Here is an 18,258-nt window from a genome sequence, read left to right on the forward strand (position 1 = left end):
CCTCTGTTCACACTTTTACTAAACATTACAAGTTGGATGTCATTTCCAGAGCAGAATTTGTCAAGGCTATCCTTCATGAGTTTGTGCAGGGCTCCTCTGTGTCATCTTCCCATCCTTTACAGTAGCTTTGATAATCTCACATGTAATGAATACTGCAACAGTGATAAGGAAGTGCATTGTACAGTTGTATAAAATCTTAGTATGACAGTAGATGTCCTCTTTTGCACTGTTGCAGTGCTCAGTCCCTTCCTTTTTCTCTCTCTCTTCTTTTAAAATCTCTCTACTGGCTGATGGGTCTTTCCCTTCTTGCCCTATTTCTCTTCTGTTTCTGTTTCCCCCTGGATGTGCATGTTCTCCTGGGGCACTTCAGTTCTGAGTATTGTGTGTTCAGATGTCCCTTTTATGCCCTAATCTGTATGATGTGGAGCATATGTCTGATGTACACCACCAAGTGGATGGAAAGGCTTTGGTATATTGGTCAGATGTTGGGTTGTTCTGGGCAGGAGATTCCTTGTGTGATTATTGCAACAGTGAAAAGGATATCTACTGTCATGTTAACATTTTACACAACTGTACTTTCTTGATGTAAAAACAGAGCAAAAACAGCTTTCAGGTGCAGATTAAACAGCAAACTACTAAATAACCAAGTCCCCAGCTAATTTGCCCTTTTACAAAGTGATTTGGAGGTAAACAGAACTAGAAAAGCCAAATATGTGCAGGAAAGCAGAAAATAAACTGGTGAAGAAAATCTGGGACAGACAGGAAGAAGGCAAGAAGAAACAACTGCATCTAGCAAAAATATGGATGGATTGTGGGGGAGAAGACCTGCTGCAACAGTCAAGCATGACTGTTGAAGGTACGAGAGTGGCATTAAATCAAGAGAGATGGTGTCAGTTGATGTGACGACTTGAAGCCAGGAAAAAATAGGGTTAATGATTACTATGATTTGCCTTTCAAATGAGCCATACATCAGGCGATACAGTGAGTTCTGGATTAGTTTGTTGAAGATTGTTTATGCAAGACATATTCTAATAAAATTTATAGACCTGGGAAATTAGGATTAAAAACGGGGAGGTTAGCAAGGCTTTTTACATTCCTTAGGCAGGGGGCTGTTCTTACTGCACCCTTACTATTAATGTAATTAACTCTGTGGGCATTATTGCTTGGGGCAAGGAGATATTTCCTCTGCACTGACTGCTTTGATGAATTGGGGAGGGGGGTTGGATATCTGCTGACCTTTTGATCAACAATCCACTTTTGAATGAAAACTTCTATGTGAAGTAGAATTTCATTTTTTTTTTTGGTTAAAGATGAAGCTTCCCATGACTGTCATATTAAGTGTTTTGCTCTCTGCAGCTCCTTTACTAATATAATTAATTTTAAGGCTGCTGCACCTTTGGAGAAGGGGAGTTTCCCCTGCAATCACCCATGTGTGGTTTCATCCAACTGTGCATTATCCCACAGCTGGTTGTTATACAAGTGGATGATTCTCCTGGTAAACTGGTCTTTTGTGTCTTCCAGAAAAACCTGAAAACTGTAGTGTGTATGCTTCCACCTTTGCCAGCTGTACTACTGATGCAGTGCACTACAGGAAACTGACAGGACTTGTATCCTCCCGTACCACCAGAAATAAAGATGCTACCCAACCCTAGTTTTTCTTTTATGATGGACCTTTCCAATTTACTAGATAGTGTCGTGGCAGTACTCATGAAGCCTTTAAAATACGGATCACGTGCTTTATTTCTTTGCAGGGAAAGCCCGAGTGGGAATACAACCCCTTTTCAGTGGAGGTAGGAAGAAAATCTCCATTACAGGATTATATCCCAATACATTATAGAATTAATATAAACCTACAGCAATGCATAACATTGGAAGATGGTATCAGATAACAGTTATAGGTTCATAGGAGGTTGCTAGGTTAATGGCCCTAGGGCCTTTACAAGCCTAACCATTTAAAAAATCCTGTGCACTCATATGCCCTAATTATCTATGCATGAAATAGATAAGGAATAAAAATCAGATGAACTATAGATACATTAAGTTGGAAATAGTTTGTAAACATATTAATTATAATATTATGATGAGAAATAGTGAAGGTGTCCAATCAGTTTACTGTTGGCACTGTACCAAGGGGAATTACAGTTGTTAAGGATGAAGTCAGCGACTGACAGATCTGTCAGAGCAGCAACTGGCAGGTGTAAGAGTGGAGTCCAAGACAAAAATTAATTGTACATGATTGTGTTATTGAAAGGGCAACATAGCAATGCCAGTGGAGTATTGGTATAGGTATAGTTTAAAGGCAAGGAAATGTATGAAAAAGTTCAGAGGTAGCATAACTCGAGTACAGAGGGCCAGTAGTTTATTTTACATAAAGTATAATCTTCTGATTTTTGTAGATTTTTCAGCTGATGAAATGAGTAGAACTTGGAATTACCCTGCTCTCTTTCACACATTTTTTCAGAAAACACTATCACAACTAGCTTGACTACTCAGAAATTGCTCTGTGAGTTTAAGGTTCATCATTTTGGAAATTTTGGAGCAGTTTTTCTCTTACAAGTCAGTGATGTATCCTTTATTTGTGCACTATTTTTCAACATTGTATATCTCTGCAACCATTCATCTGATTTGTACCAGTTCTGATATACAGACTTGATATCATTGGTATTCCTGTACCCCAAACTAGTTTTCACATTAACAAGGCAACAGGAAGACAGGTTATTACAGTGCAGATTTAAGTCTTTTAACATCGAACTGGTTGCTGAACTCTGAATTTAGCTACATTACTGTGCATCTCGGTGCTGCGGTAGCGTTGTCACCTCACAGTTAGACGTTGGCCGTTCGATTGTCAGAGCATCTTCTGTGTGGCGACATGCGTGAATGGGCGTTCCTTCGTTGAAGGTTGTGCGTTAGGCCCGGCAAGCCAGCACGTAAAAATCTACTGCCAATCATTAGCAGACCGGAGTTCCGCTGTGGTGACCCCTAACCGGGAAAAGCCGAAAGACACAAACTGTGCATCTTAAAACCTTTCTTGTCCCACTGATACCTACCTGCAGGATTCACAGGCATTCCATAGTGTCCGTACCAGGAAGAGTCTGTAGGATAATTCAGCCTATAAGTAATGGGTATGTGAGCCATAAACTGAATCTCTCCATTGTAGTACAGAATGATGTCAGTGGCTCAGTGAACACAAGTGTAACGTGATATTCAGTGCTACGTGAGGTGCATGTAGGATGTCCAAATGCAGCAAAAACCCTGTACAAGGGTAAACACAGTGGTGTGAAAGTTCTATGAAAGTTCTAAGGTAGTGGGTCAGACTGTGGGTCAGACTAAAAGGAGACTGAAAAATGGAGAAAACAGCCCGTATACATATAAGGCACAGCAAGAGCAGACAACATACACATTGTACTTCTAGGACATTGGACACCTGGTCATCTTAAATGTATGTAGGGTGAAGAGCAAGGGCAGCCTTGTATACCCATTGTACCAAAATGGCAGTTGGTGTCTTGTTATGCCAAACAGCATATCTGAGGTACACAGCAAGGAGAGCTGATGTGTCTGTTCTATAAATGGCACATGGATACCAGGACATACTACCTTGTAAAGTGCACAGCTAAAGTGCGTGGACAGGTATAATGCTTTGGGTGGGAGCACAACACCACATCACATGACTATGGGGCCAGCCAGTGTATGTCTCAGGAATGTATGTGCATTGGACACCTAAATGCCATGCATAATACTGGTGTACCATGATGACATTCTCTGCCTTGACACCTGTAACAGGACATTAGGCAGCCTGATGCATATCCATCTGCCAAACATAGTATTGATGCACTTTGTATTGTACTGAAATAGGCACACAGATGTAGTGCAACTCATCTACAGCAGCCAGGTGTTTGATGTGTACACATCATCTCCAAACTGGCAGCCAGAAGGAGGTGGTTACAGGGCGGGCAGCTGATGAACACTGACCGCTGCACAGTGTACATATAATGGTTAGCAGAGGCTGTATACAGGGTGGATTGTGCCACTTGCTAGTCCTCTTCATGATTCTACTTCATGCATCATTTGCATGTAGTAGGACTGATGGTGCTCTGACATGTATTGTTACTGATCATGGCCATATGGCCATCTCACACACGCAAGTACTGCGCTTATGAATACTACAGTTTGTTGTGCAGCACTGCAGTTCTACTGGATTTGTCCATGCTTACAATTTCTAGACCATCAGAGAAGTGACTTATTTTTACTTTATTCACTGCACTTGACTAATGTTGAGACTGTGTGCTTTATTTATTTTATTTTTGGGGGGGACGGGGACAGATGCTGTTGCAGTTTACTTTTTGTGAGAGAAGGGAATGAGCAATATTTAGAATGTAAATTCACTGCTGGCTTGCTGACACTGTTCTTAACTGTTTGGGTGTTCATGACTCTATTATTTTGTACTGCATTTTGTAGCTCTTTACTTTGTGCTGAGCTGCTCCATGCTGCGTAATGCAAATGACCTGTTTTACCTGTGCTAAGCAGTAGCCAGTGAATGCTTGCTTTTTTAAAGTTATACTGTGTTGCTAGATTTTTTGTGGCAAGAATGTTTGCCGTACATACTAGTATTTGTGGAATCTCTGCGTACAATTTGTCATTTTTCACCACCAGGAGAACATTGAAGTTGTTTATAGGTTCATAGGTGTGTACTAGGCTAATGGCCCTGGAGCCTTTACAAGCCTAGCCCATAGGATTACCCTGACATTGTGCCACCTGACCTTAATTCCTAGTGCCTCTATCAAGTAGAGCCACTGGAGCGATCCCCCGGGTGAATTTTCTATTTCCTATCCACTCATCAAGATTTGTCTTGAAGAGGGCCAGTGAGGTGCTCTGCTTGACATGTATGGGAAGTCTATTCCATAGCATTGGCAGTCTCTGGGTTATGAACCTGTCCCTCCACCATGCTCTGATTGTGGTAATGAGGTTGAGGTCTCTGGAGCATGTGGTGTAGAGGGATTGGGGTTTCTTTAGATGTAGCATTTCTAACAGAGCTGGGTCAAACATGGCTTTGTAAGTCAAGCAGAGATCGCCTCTAAGTAAGCGATATGAGACAGAGAGTAGTTGGAGTTTTTTTATTCTGTCCATATAGGACAAGTGTTCAAGGCCCAAGATCCTCCTTGTGAGGTACTTTTGCAGCCTCTCCAGTTGTTGCAGGTATCTAGTGAGGTACATGCCAAATGGAGCATTTTACTCGATGACTGGCCTAATGAGGGAAGAGTAGAGAAAGACAATGACCTCTTTCTTCCTGGATGCAAAACCTTTAGTAATGAGATGTGCCACATAGGACTTTTTGACCACAGTGGCAAAGTGGTGGTCAAAAGATAGGTTGCTGTCAACCTTTGTTCCCCGATCTCTTATAATGCCTTCTGTGTTCAGTGGACTACCATCAATGTGGTAATTCAGGGGAACTGGGTTTTTCCCAAGGGGGATGACCGATTTTTTGGCATTGAGCTTAAGGCCATGGCTCTGACTCCAGTCATTGGTGTCATTGAGGCCTTTATGTATGATGTCAACATCACTTGGGGGGTTAATAATAGCTCGCAACTTGCAATAGTCTGCGAACTTTGTCAGCCAGAGTCCCTTCGTGTTGGCCTGGACTTCAGAGAAGTAGATACCAAACAGGAGAGAAACCAGGACCAAACCCTGTGGGACTCCACTTGTGACTGGTCGGCAGTCTGACTTGGAGTCAGCTACTTTCACACTGTGGGTTCTATCTGTGAGCCAGTTTGCAACCCACCTAGTGATATAGGGGTTGATGCCTAGCTTAGTGAGTTTTTCTATGATTCTTGAGTGGGGAATGGTATCAAAGGCCTTGGCCAGATCAAGGTAGGCTGTATGAACCACCTTGCCTTCATCCACAGCTCTGGTGACTGACTCAAAGAAGTTGAGCAAGCATGATCTACCCTTTACAAAACCCAACTGTGTAGGATCCAGAGTTTGGAGATTCCCTACATCTATGTTTATTAGGTCCATGATGATGCGTTCCATAGCTTTGCATCTCAGACTCGTCAGGCTAATTGGGTAATAATTTCCAGAGTCTGTAGTCACTCCTCCTTTGTGGAGAGGGATGACTATAGCAGTGCGCCATTCGGTAGGGACAAAGCCTGAGGTGAGGCTGTGATTGGACAGGGCACACAGGTGAGGTGCCAGTTCACTCTGTAGTTCATGTAGAACACAGCCAGGGATATTGTCAGGTCCCATAGAAGCTGTATTCTTGGCCTTGGACAGTGCTGTTTTAACCTGTGCAGCAGTAGTACTGGGTGCCTGGCAATCTACTGGTATTGTGATTGGTCCTTGGGGGGGGGGGGTAAAGTTAGCACTGAATCTGTCGGCCAGTATATTGGCAATATCTCTTGACTTGGTATAGGAGGTACCATTGTACAGTAGCTCGAGCAAATCTGGGTATTGCCATGGTGATTCTTTACATAAATATAGAAGGCCTTGTGGTTGTCTTTACAATCTACTGCAATTCTGTTTTCGTAGCTAGCTTTAGCGGATTTGATGAGGGATCTCAGCCTTTTGTTGTGGCTGATGAGGGAGTTTTTCCAGTCTTGTGACATCGCCTTATTCCGCATCAGTTTCCTCCTTCTGTTGTGGAGTTTATGGCAGGGGACCACCAGATTGGCTTCCTTTTTTGAGGGAAGCGTCTTAGTTCTGTTGGGTATGGCGAGATCCATGCATTTGTGTACGTGTTTGCACAGTGCATTGGTGTATGATTCGTCAGTCGTGCAGCTATTCTCCATTTGCATGGGTGCCGTGAAGTTAGCTACCTCTGTTTTTAGGAGCCCAAAGTTAGCTTTGGAGAAGTTTTTCATGGTGGTTACCTTTGTGGAAGAGGTGGGAGGGATGTGGATTTCCAAGGTGATTAGTTTGTGGTAGGTTCTAACCAGGAAGGAGTCGACTATTGGTGTAGAGCAACGGTCGCCCATGTTAGTAATAACCAGGTCAAGGATGTTGCTATCTTTAGTGGGGGTAAGAATGAGCTGGTCCAGAGCACTGGAATTAATGAATTCCAGAAAGCATTGGTCAAATGTATTGGTACATGAATGGAGGGGTAGTTGAAGTCGCCCAGTATGAGAGTGTTAGGTTGGACCCTAATATTCTCCAGGGTGCTTAAGAACGTGGAGTGTGAGACTTGGGACATGGTTGGGGTCCTATAGTAGGCTATGACCTGAATCGCTGTCTTGCCCAGTGTTAGCTGCACCTGAAGTATCTCAGATGTGCTATGTTGGGCTACCAGTCTGGAGGTGTGCACATCCTTGAGTATGGAAACACCACCGCCTTTGGGACTTCGGTCCAAGTTCTAGGGCCGAAAGGTGTGAAATGAGTTATAGCCTGGTAGTGCAGGGGTGCATTCTGCTGTGTTGAACCAGTTCTCTGTTACAGCACAAATGTCAATGTTCTCCATTTTAAGGAGTGCTTTGAGCGAGTGCGTTTTGAGATTTAGACTTCTAGCATTGAGCAGCATAACTCTCAGATTGCATTTGTTTGTAGCTGTTATGGTGGTAATTTGGTCTTTGGAACACCACCAAAAAAGGCACTATAGAGGTGGCAAGAGCCTTGGCCAGTGTCCAGAAGCCCAGGGGTGACAGATGCAGGCCATCTCTGACAAAGCATTCAGGTCAGTCATGTTATCCCAGGCAGACAGATACTGAATCCCCTTAGAATAACACCAGAAACTTAGCCAATTGTTGAAATCGGTTATTTTCTGCTTGTACTGTGGTGTCATTCTGGGTGATGGTAGGATGCTGCTCAGGGCTAGGGTCATACCTGCCTGGGCTACATAATCTAAGAGCTCCTCCATGTCTCTCTTTTCATGTAGTCCAGGGAGGTGCATCTCAAGTCATTCACACCCACATGTACAATGACAGAGTCATATTTGTACCTGTTGAGGGACCTGAGTGCATGCATTATGTGGCGGATCCTGGCTATATTATTTTGACTGTGTTGGCATACTGTACTGACAAGATTACTAATAAATTACTAAAACTGGCTGTACCTAATTTTCTATAATATACCCCTAACCACCAGCTCTACATTGTGCTCTTATTGTAGGTAGCATATTTCTCGGAACCTAATTATACTGATCTCTCTCCCACCAGACTTACCAAATGACATGGGATTCCAGTATTCCTATATGCCTTCTCTTGCCGGCATTCTAGCATTTTGCATATTGAGGCAGTTTATTAACTACCTCATGCGCACTGACAACCTCTTAATGTTACCAGATATGCAAGCCATATGTGAAATATGTACATGCATAATTGAACTGAAGGCAGGCCTTTCATTTAGCCAGGTGGTGAGTGCTCATCACATTATGCAGTTAACACTAAGTTGATTTATACTGTAGTATTACGGAAATAACTCCCAGACCAATCTAGGCCTCCCAGGCAGTATACTTCCATTTCTAGACCTCAGCAGAATAATCTGACTTTACCCACTAGTGACACCAGTGTTTCCATGACGACAAGCAAAGGTCACAACAGTGGTACACCAAAGCCTCTGAGGCAGCCAGTGCATACATTTACACAGGATAAATTCCTTGTCATAGTTGATTTAGTAGTTAGACATACTGATGCACTATTCACCAGATTTAGCAAAGCTAGTGTAACCGTCGTCTCGTGTCTCTCTCTAAAGTGTCAGTATTTGCAGTGTCATCAATGCTGTTAGATACCTTTACCTCAAATATGCATACAGCCTGGTCATTGCACTTGTGACGTGAACAGCCTTCACTGCTGTAGCATGGAAGATGTGAACAGGGAAGTGGCTGAGCTCTTCTTGGATGTTTGAAACTGAGAAGCAGCTAGTCTTGAACAGTGTCTTGCAGTCAGTGTGACTAAGGACACAATATAAGCACAAATTAACAACAGTAGACATAATTCTCTGGATGTCCAGTACATGTCAGCTTGGCGGGAGATTTTAGACAGTCTGACCTGATTTGCTAGTGATGTGGCCTGCACCTCTCCCATCAGGGCTTCCAGATTTTGGCCAAGACATTCTTTACCTCTGTGGTCCTTTTTTTATTATGCAAAGTCAGTCTCCTCCATCTACCAAACTAATAAATTCCAGTCAAGCCAATATTAATGTGGCACTGCTCTGTGCTAGAAGCTAAATATTAAAAAAAATCTGTCCCAGACACCTTCACAATGCTGAAAACGATCCACATTTGTATACGTAAACTTTGTTCCAGTCCAGTGACAGCAGTCACTCTGTACTTTGGTTCAATGCCTAACACTTGTTTAGATCCTCCATTGAGGGTGTCTGTGCTACTGGTAGGGGAATGTCTGTATTTATTCACAAACCCATTACCTTTTCAATAATTAAACAAGATAATAACAGAATTCCTGCAAATTCTGGTATTTATAGGCAGGTCCACCTGTCATATCTTTGTAGACTACAGAACCCCTTCTGTGCACCCCATCCCCCATAGCTCATGACATCTAACTTGCCACACACAGTTCTTTGCTACTGAACCTGATACAGTCGTTCTGAGATATTACATTTACTTTGCTATAAAGTGGTTAACATATACTATATGTAACAAATATGCACAGTGGTGCCTGGACTTAATCAGTGTAAACTCTGTTGAAGAGGTAGTGCCTTTCCTTACAAGAGGCTCAAATCTACTCAGCCTGGTGCTTACTAATACAGTTCCATCACTGGTTAAATTAAAACCACAGTACCATTAATGTTGTTGTCCAAGAGATCCCATCTCCTGACAGAGTACTATTTTCAGAGACTTCTTCAAGGATGATTTCCTATAAGCAGCTGATTAATCCTGAAGAGTTGTCTACCCCAAGGGGACCCATAGCTAAGACAATCGCTTATACTACTGACGTTATAGTCCTACATAAATCTCTGCATTGTGGCACATGTTCTTGTCGAGTTAAAAAAACAAGCTGCTGCTGTAGGCACCAAAGTAAAATTTGCAACAAGAAGAAAAAATTGGTTCTAACAAGTACATTTCAGTTTCCCTTACACTAAAAGTAGCTTTAAAAGTAAATAAAGAACTGAAATGGAATTAACCATTGCTCTGTCATCCAAGGATAACTAGGAAGATTCTGTAACTGTCAGGAATCTTGGAAATAATAGCACTTCACTGACCTTAAATCCAATATGTCTGCACATTGACCCCAAGGAAATCACAGGTGCACTACTGAACAAATTTAGCTCAAATTTCCCTTCACCGTTTTCCCATTCACACCATCCAGTTAACACTCCTCCCCTTAATTATCTCTGAGCAAGTCCTAAATATCTTTCTGAAACGAAGAACCTTAGCTTTGTGAGTACACACAACAACCAAGTTTTCTTGTTAATGTGAAATACTGCCTCTTTGACTCCCTCACAAACTTAGCATCCCCACTGGGTATGTACCCAAGGCTTGGAGAACAGCTGTAGTAGTACTTTTCCAAAAGGACAGCCCTGCTTCTGACCTTGGGAATTATGGACTAAAATTAGATTGTACCAGTATCATGGAATACACAGTCAGGGAACGCAAATGAAAATATTGGTATCTTGCAAATTCTTATCCCAACGATTTAGACTTTATGGAATGTATACCCTGTCTTCTTAACGGGTCTTTATTAGAACATTGAATATTTAACAGTTTGACTCACTAAAGGTCGCCCTTTAGTGCTCGAACTGTTAAAACATTGAATGTTCAGAAAAAAAACGGTGTAGGCAGGGGGGCTGCGCCCCCCTGCACCCCCCACTACTTAAGTATACTAACTCTGAGACTGCATTTACATTGAAGTAAACGGAAATCTCCCTTTACGGAGATTTCCGTTTACTTGTTCGATGTTCTGCAATTCCGCTATTCTCGTGTCGACAATGTCAGATTCAACATTGTCGGCTTTCAAGAATTTAATATAGACCCTTCTTAACATGGGAGAATTTCTTTGGGAAGGTCACATAGCTACTATATGAAGGCATTTCTTTGTACACGGATTCTGGATCTGGGCAAGGCCTACAATACTATTCTACATTATGCCTTTATTGTAAGTTGTACCCAGTTGCATATTAACTTGATTGATAGCCAGTTGGCTTACAGGTATGAACTCAGTCAAGGCTGGTGGCACACTTTAAATTACTTGTCCCCAGTGGAATTCCCCAGTGGAATTGCCCAAATTTTGTACTGGGACCACTGTTCTTTGGCATCTACTCAGTGATCTCAAAGCTGACATTGGGGTCTCTGGTTGCCTAAGTATGCTGATGGCTGCAAACTTGGAGCTGTCATCAGCTCACCAGATGACAGCTATGTCCTTTAGAAGGGCTTAATCCTCACAAATTCATGTATGCCAGGAGCACAAACTAAAGCCAAATGCTGTATTGTCCTTTTTGGGAAAGAGCATCCCTGCACCTACCACATAAGCAATAGCCCCCCCCCCCCAAAAATAAAAAAGATACCATAATTGATGTGGCACCCTAGCACCATGAAAATGGGAAAAAAGGGATTGATGCTGATACCGGGATACATTGATAAACAATGAAATCTTCTTTGACGACCATGTATCGACTTGTGTTTAAAAAAAAAAAAAGGCAAAGACAATCTGGTGAGGAAGATTTGAGACAGGCAGGAAGAGAAGGTAAGAGGAAGCGAGGACGTCAAGCAAATAGGTGGATGGATTGTGTGAAAGAAGATCTGCGACGGTCAGGCATGAGTGTTGAAGGCAGGAGTGTAGGACTGAACCGAGAGAGTTGGCGATAGTTAACACGATACCCCAACCCCATATAGAAAAAAATGGGAAAAAGAGGGCTGATGATGATGTATCGACTTGTGTTAGGAAATCCTTTAACCTAGTCCTCTAATTACTAAAGGCATAACCCCCAGAGCAAGAAAAAAAAATTGTTCTTGCTTTCTACTCCTCTCTCATCAAACCCATACTGGAATGTAATGCTCCCTTTAGTATGTACCTATTCAGACATATCACCGAACTAGAAAAAAAACTATTTCCTTGCAAATTAAATCTCTGGTATAAGCTCCCTAAGGTACACAGAGTGACTAAAAAAGCCCCATCTCTCTTCTCTGTCTCTTATAGTCTTTCGGCATGGTGACCTAAAGGACAGTAAAAGACTCTTTCCTGCTTTATCTCTTGCATGTTTACAAAGCTGCCAGCACTACGAATACCCTGTGTAGTGCTCTAATTTTATGTCGTAATATGATCACAAAATATTAGCAGGATCGATCTCTCCCCCTATCAATCACTTTTCTATGGAATAAGCTTCCTTTCCATTTGCAGATAAAGCATCCTAATCCAGTGCAGGAAAGACTTTGATGATTGGCTGGGGAATCCATTAATCTCCCATCTGTCTGTCCCTTATGGATAACAGGAGCAAGGTGTGGGAATTGCATTGGCTAGGTTTCTAATGCCTACTGGTGCCAAATGACTGTTACCTGCCTATGAGCCTATAGACAAATAGGTGTGTACATTGAAACTTCGAAGGCCTAACTAAAAAGACTAAGTCTTGCTGTAGGAAACGCTATTGTGTCAGCGTAGGGGTAATTATGTGTTGAAGTAATACTGGTCAGTTGCTTGTTCTTTCAGTTCAGTTTCTTAGGTTAGCATGTTTTCTTACAGTTTTCAAAAGCGGAATTAGTATGTTAGATCTCCATCTTTCAGTGCAGGCTAAAAGAAAATTGATTATTAACACCCCAACTTTTTCGTGGGAATCAGTATTACGCGGCTAGCTCCAAAGTACAGCCTTTGTCTGTCAAACTGTAGATCGGCCTTAGAATGCTTGTATCTGGTACAACATACAGTTTTCCTTTTCAGTCTCCTAGATTAGCTGAAAAACTTGTAAGATCGTCCTTAAAAGAACGGGGGGGGGGGTAATGCCTACAATTTTTTTCTCCATTTAAAAGTTAATCTGAAATAATGCATTCATCCTTAGAAGGACATGTAATCTTATGACACTTAAAAAATGTGCCAATGAGGTAACCCACAACTTGTAAAACACAAATACCTTTTAGGAAATAGCCCAAAACCACCTGTAGTAGGACAAGTTTAATGGTACTTCACAGAAAAGAATTCAATACAAAAAGAATACAAATCTACAGTCAAGCACTTTCGTCCATGGAGATTCAGGACTTCATCAGAACAACATACAAAAAGCAACAAATGATTTAAATAGTAAAACCAGGACTTGCCATCAATTAAAATTAGTGACATCATCACAACTTAAAGGTCCAGTGTGGTTTAAAACCAGGAACTAAAACAGTCACATTAAAATAGTAGATTTATATTTCAAAATAGGCATTAGGGAACAGCAATCGTTGATACCTGGGCTAGTGTTTGCATTTAACCTTAGTTGCAAAAAAAATTCCATTCTTTCCAGTTTGTTTTGCCAATGCCCCCCCCCCCCGTGTCTTCATTCACTATCTGTAAAATACAGCATTGGAATCCTGTGCAAATGGGAGAGTTTTTTAGGTGCCTTAATAGACCTTTATTTTCATTTTTAGTTCTTATGGAGTACAAGTGCTCGTAAATACGTTTTCGAAAGGATTTCTGTTTTCCCATTGTAAAATTGTTGACATCCTGTACACACTGCGTGTATACCAGACCCCTTGACCCACTGTTTCCTGTGGCTAGTCTGACCTTCATGAGAGGGTCCCCCACACAGATGTCACACTCTTCCAGGATGTACCTACAGTAACCACAGACACCACATTTGAACAAACCTTTAAAATTTAGATTCTCTGGGGCCTTCGGGTGCTTCAGATATTTCAATTAAAATCAGTTCTATACACAAACCTACGGATATTACCAACACTCTGGAAAATCTCACTGTTACCCCTGAATATGCAGTTCTTCTCCAATATCTGTCGCATTTCACTGCTGATGTCACTGTATGTTAGAACCATAGATTGAACATATGACCCTTTGTCGACCTGTGAGTTGTTTTTCATAAGGGGGAATACCCAGCAAAGGGGTGTACCAAGTACCCCAACCATCTGTGACCTGCTCACAGCTGTTGATCAAGTCCCATGGGTACCCTCTATCTAAAAAGAAATGAAGAGTTCCCACCTCGTACCTAAAAACCTCCAATATGTAACACATCCTTGCCACCCTGACCATTTGACCCTTAAGTATGTTTTCCTTTACATGTTCAGGGTGTCAACTTTTAAAATCTAAATAATAGTTAGAAACCGTAGGTTTTCTGTAAATTTTAGAAATTAAGTTTTTATTTTCCACATCTTTACACAATGTTACATCCATATAGTCCACCCTTTCATCAGAGTGATTAGATGTGAACTTAAAATAATCACAGATGCCATTCAGATAGTCTGAGAACTGTTCTTGTCATCCAAGAACCTTCCACAGAATAAAAAGGTCATCTAAAAACCTCAAATAACAGTGCCAGTTTTCATGAAAAGGACTAGTCAAAACATATTTCCTTTCCCAGGAATACATCACAAGGTTGGCAAACAATGGGGCACAACTGGCCCCCATTGCTATACCCTTATCTTGTCTAAAGTAGTCCCCTAAAAAACACAAACCAGTTGTTTTTCAGTATGACCTCCATGACCAACATAATGAAGTTTAAAATTGACCCCCTTAAGGTAGTTTTCTCTAACAAAGCCTCTTGGAATAATTCCAACCCTTCCTGATGGGGGATAGATGTATAAAGTTCCATGACATCTATCATGGAAAAACAAACCAAATCAGAATAATAATCTGCTTTGATCCTGGAAAGGAAGTCCCATGAGTCTCTTAGTATGTGGTCAATTTCCATCATAGAATTTCTGACCAACCTATCCACAAAGATCCCTAATGTATAGGTAACACTATTATGGGAAGTAACAATGAGTCTATAAGGTGGATGTTCAATACTCTTCTTCGGGATTCTGAATATGGCTGGGATGGTAGGATGTTCAATACTTAAAAAATTAAAGATGCCCTCATTTAATGCTGCCTTGAAATAAACAATCTTCTAATAGAAGTTGGATCTTCCTGTAAGCTATATTCACCTTGTTTCGTGACCCAACTTTGTATTTTTCTTCACAGCACAAGGTAGTGAATATTTTGATTAACATAATCAGTCTTTGCAATAACCATACCACCCCCTTTATCCACTTTCGTAAACCTTAAGTTTTTGTTAGCCCACATTTGGTTCAGTAACCTTGTTTCATTGGGGTCAGGTTGTAGTACCTTCTCCTATGGGTGTGGAAACATTGAAAAATCTCCTGAGTGCAAACCTGCTCATAGATGTTAATAGTAGTATGCAGGGGAGGATTAAAGCAGCTTTTCTTTTTAAATAAAGCAACATTATTAGTGGGTTCATTTTCATGGTCCTTAAACATTTCTTTAATGTTTAATTTTCGTGTGTATAATTTTAACTCAGTTAAAGTTTTTGCTACATCCCTTCTTTTTGCAGGCACAACTTTTATGCAATTACGCATGAGAGAAAATAAGATTTCATCTACCTTTGAACTTGTGTAATTAAAAATGTTAAAACCTTGGTGACGTAGTAGCTTACCATCAAAGACAGTTAATACTGCATTTTCAGTTGTTACACTATCTGTTGTAACTGCCCTTCCTCCATCTCTCCCCTTGAGTTTTGATGTTCTTCGTTTTTCACTGTTGCAGTCATTACATTTGGGTAATCCTGCTGGCAGGTTGCCCTCAGCCGGCCTGAATTCCAAAGTTTTGGGTCCCGCGTCGGCTGCTGTCGCCCCTTCCCTGACGTCAGGTCGTCAGGGGTATAAAAGAAGTGGCCGACGCCATTTTCTTCAGTCTTTCTTGCCGTGCAGTGCCCGACTCAGAAGCAGTTCGCAAGTGCCGGTCGGCCGACTCCTGAAATTTTCATGTTTGAGTTTCAGAACTGAAGTCTTCAATACAGCTAAGTACCCCGTTGGGGAAACTTTTTTCTTGCTCCAGACCAATGTCAGAAAAAGGTAATAATTGTATTACTTGTGGAAAGCAAATACCTCATAAGGATTTTCAATATTACTGTATTCCTTGCCTAGGCCCTGATCACAACGTTTCTAGTTGTCGGTTTTGTGCTAGATTTAACCAATGCACTATTAAGCGTCTGTATTCTTTTGCTTTAAAGTATTTTGGTAGCAGGTTTAATTATCCTACAATGTCATCAGATAGCCATCCGACTACCGGAGTTTACAAAAAACGCAAAGAAAAGGATAGAGAAAACAACCGAGGTCCAAACCCGACGACGAAGCTTCTCCTAAGCCAATTGTCGGTTCGCCGGTTCTCAGTGAGGCGCTTTCGCAGCCCCTGACACCCGCTACTTTAGAGTCGCAGACCATTACCGACTCCCACGTGAAGTCGGCCATGCTGCTGGATACTCAAGGTATTGGAGCCTCGGACGCTAATTCCTCAGATGAGTCCAGAGCCGCTGAGCAGGTACCGGCTTCTGAGGGTGTATTCAGACCACAACATCTTTACATTAAAATGACTTCAGTTTCAAAGACAAAGACTAAAGCAGCTTCTAAAGCAAAGAAACAAACTCAAGAGCCACGTGTACAGGCCTCTATGCCCAAAAAACAGATGATCAAGATGGCCGAAGACCTGATTACCTTGATCAGGGGTTCCCATCCCCCTCCTGATAAGAGGCCTAGGAAGAGACTGACTATGAATCTTCAGATCAGGTTTCTATTTCTTCTGATTCCTCTTCTGATCAGGGATATTCTTTACCCTCCTATGAGGATTCTGATGCTGAAGAATCTATATCTTCAGCATCCCCTCCTGAGGATTATTCCTTTGGGGAAACCTTGCATACCATGAGGGAGCATTTTCAGTGGGAAAGCCAAGATTTTTCAGAATCAAAAAAAGAGGCTCAGGGATTTCCTTTTACTACCACAGCACAGGCCTCTAGCCATTCCCTCTGTGTTAGACATTGTACATGATGTGTTTTCGGAGTCTAGTTTGACCCCTGACTCCTTACCCTCCAGCTCCTGTTAAGCCTGACAGATATTACAGGGTTCCTGACTCACACAAATTTCTTTTTAAAAACCCTGCTGCTGACCCAGAAACTATTTCACAGGGTCCCAAGGGAGTTAAGGCCTCTACAGCAAAAAACCCAATCCCCTCTGACAGGGATTCAAGGGCACTGGATAGATGGGGAAAAAAGGTTTACACATCTGCAACTTTGGCTATAAGGGCCTTAAACTGTCAGTTTCATATGCTCAAGTATCAGCAACATCTCATGGGATTGCTTAAACAGAAAATGGTGTTAAATTCTGAATGTGCTGGAAACAAGGAAATGCAGGATTTATTGCATGCAGCTGAACAAGCTGGAAAGTATACTTTGCAATGTGGTTTTGATTCTTTGGAGGCCTCCTGCAGGGCCGCAGTTACGGGTTCTGTAATTAGGAGGCATGCTTGGTTAAAGGAACAAAATCTGCCTGATCATGTTAAGGTTAAGTTACTAGATGCACCTTTACAGCATGATACTTTGTTTGGTGCTAAGGCAGAAGAGGTGTTAAAATGGAAGACGAAGCTAAATCTATGCAAACTGTTAGCGTTTTTACAGCCACCTAGGTTTAGTAGACACTGGCCTACAAAAAATTGGTCCTTTCCTGCGTCAGACCTCAAAGGGGCAGATCCAGATGACCAAGGGGCAGATCCCAGGCGCAAGGTTCTTCTCGGTCAAAACAAGGGGGTGCTTCTACCTCCAAAGCTGGAGAAGATAAAGCACAAACATACCAAAAGCATTCCCAATGACTTTCCCCTGCCAAGCACTTATCTTCTGGCAACACCCTTAGGGGGAAAATTAGCACCTTTTGCTCAAAATTGGCACATTATAACCCAGGACAAATGGGTTCTAAATGTAGTGTCACAAGGCTACAAATTCCATTTCCATACTCTGCCAAAGGCAAATGGCTGGCCAGATCTGCCAAAAAATCAATGGGCAGAGGCACAAAAACAAGTTTTCATCCCTCATGGACATGGGGGCCATTCAGCAAGTACCAGAGTAAGAGCAGGGACAAGGATTTTACTCAAGAATGTTCTTGGTACCCAGAAAGGACAAGGCCAATACTGGGCCTATCTATTCTGAACACATTCCTGAATATTCCCAAAATTCAAAATGTTCACTTTGCAGCAGCTTCTGCCCATGCTGGGCAAAAACGTTTGGCTTGTGACTTTAGACCTAAAAGAGGCTTACCTGCATGTTCCAATCAGACAATCATGCAAAAGACACCTCAGATTCAAGGCTGGTTCAATACATTACCAATTCTCTGCACTGCCCTTTGGCTTATCT

General features: G+C 41.9%; 1 protein-coding gene across 1 annotated transcript in view; it reads left to right on the forward strand.

Annotated features, from left to right (window-relative positions):
- FANCL (FA complementation group L) overlaps positions 1-18,258 on the forward strand; it is a gene marked incomplete in the record, with an annotated part of 1,961,518 nt that overhangs the window by 584,789 nt on the left and 1,358,471 nt on the right.

This window comes from Protopterus annectens, chromosome 1.part2 (genome assembly GCF_019279795.1).
Source record: "Protopterus annectens isolate FY-2018-M chromosome 1.part2, PAN1.0, whole genome shotgun sequence".
NCBI lineage: Eukaryota > Metazoa > Chordata > Ceratodontiformes > Protopteridae > Protopterus > Protopterus annectens.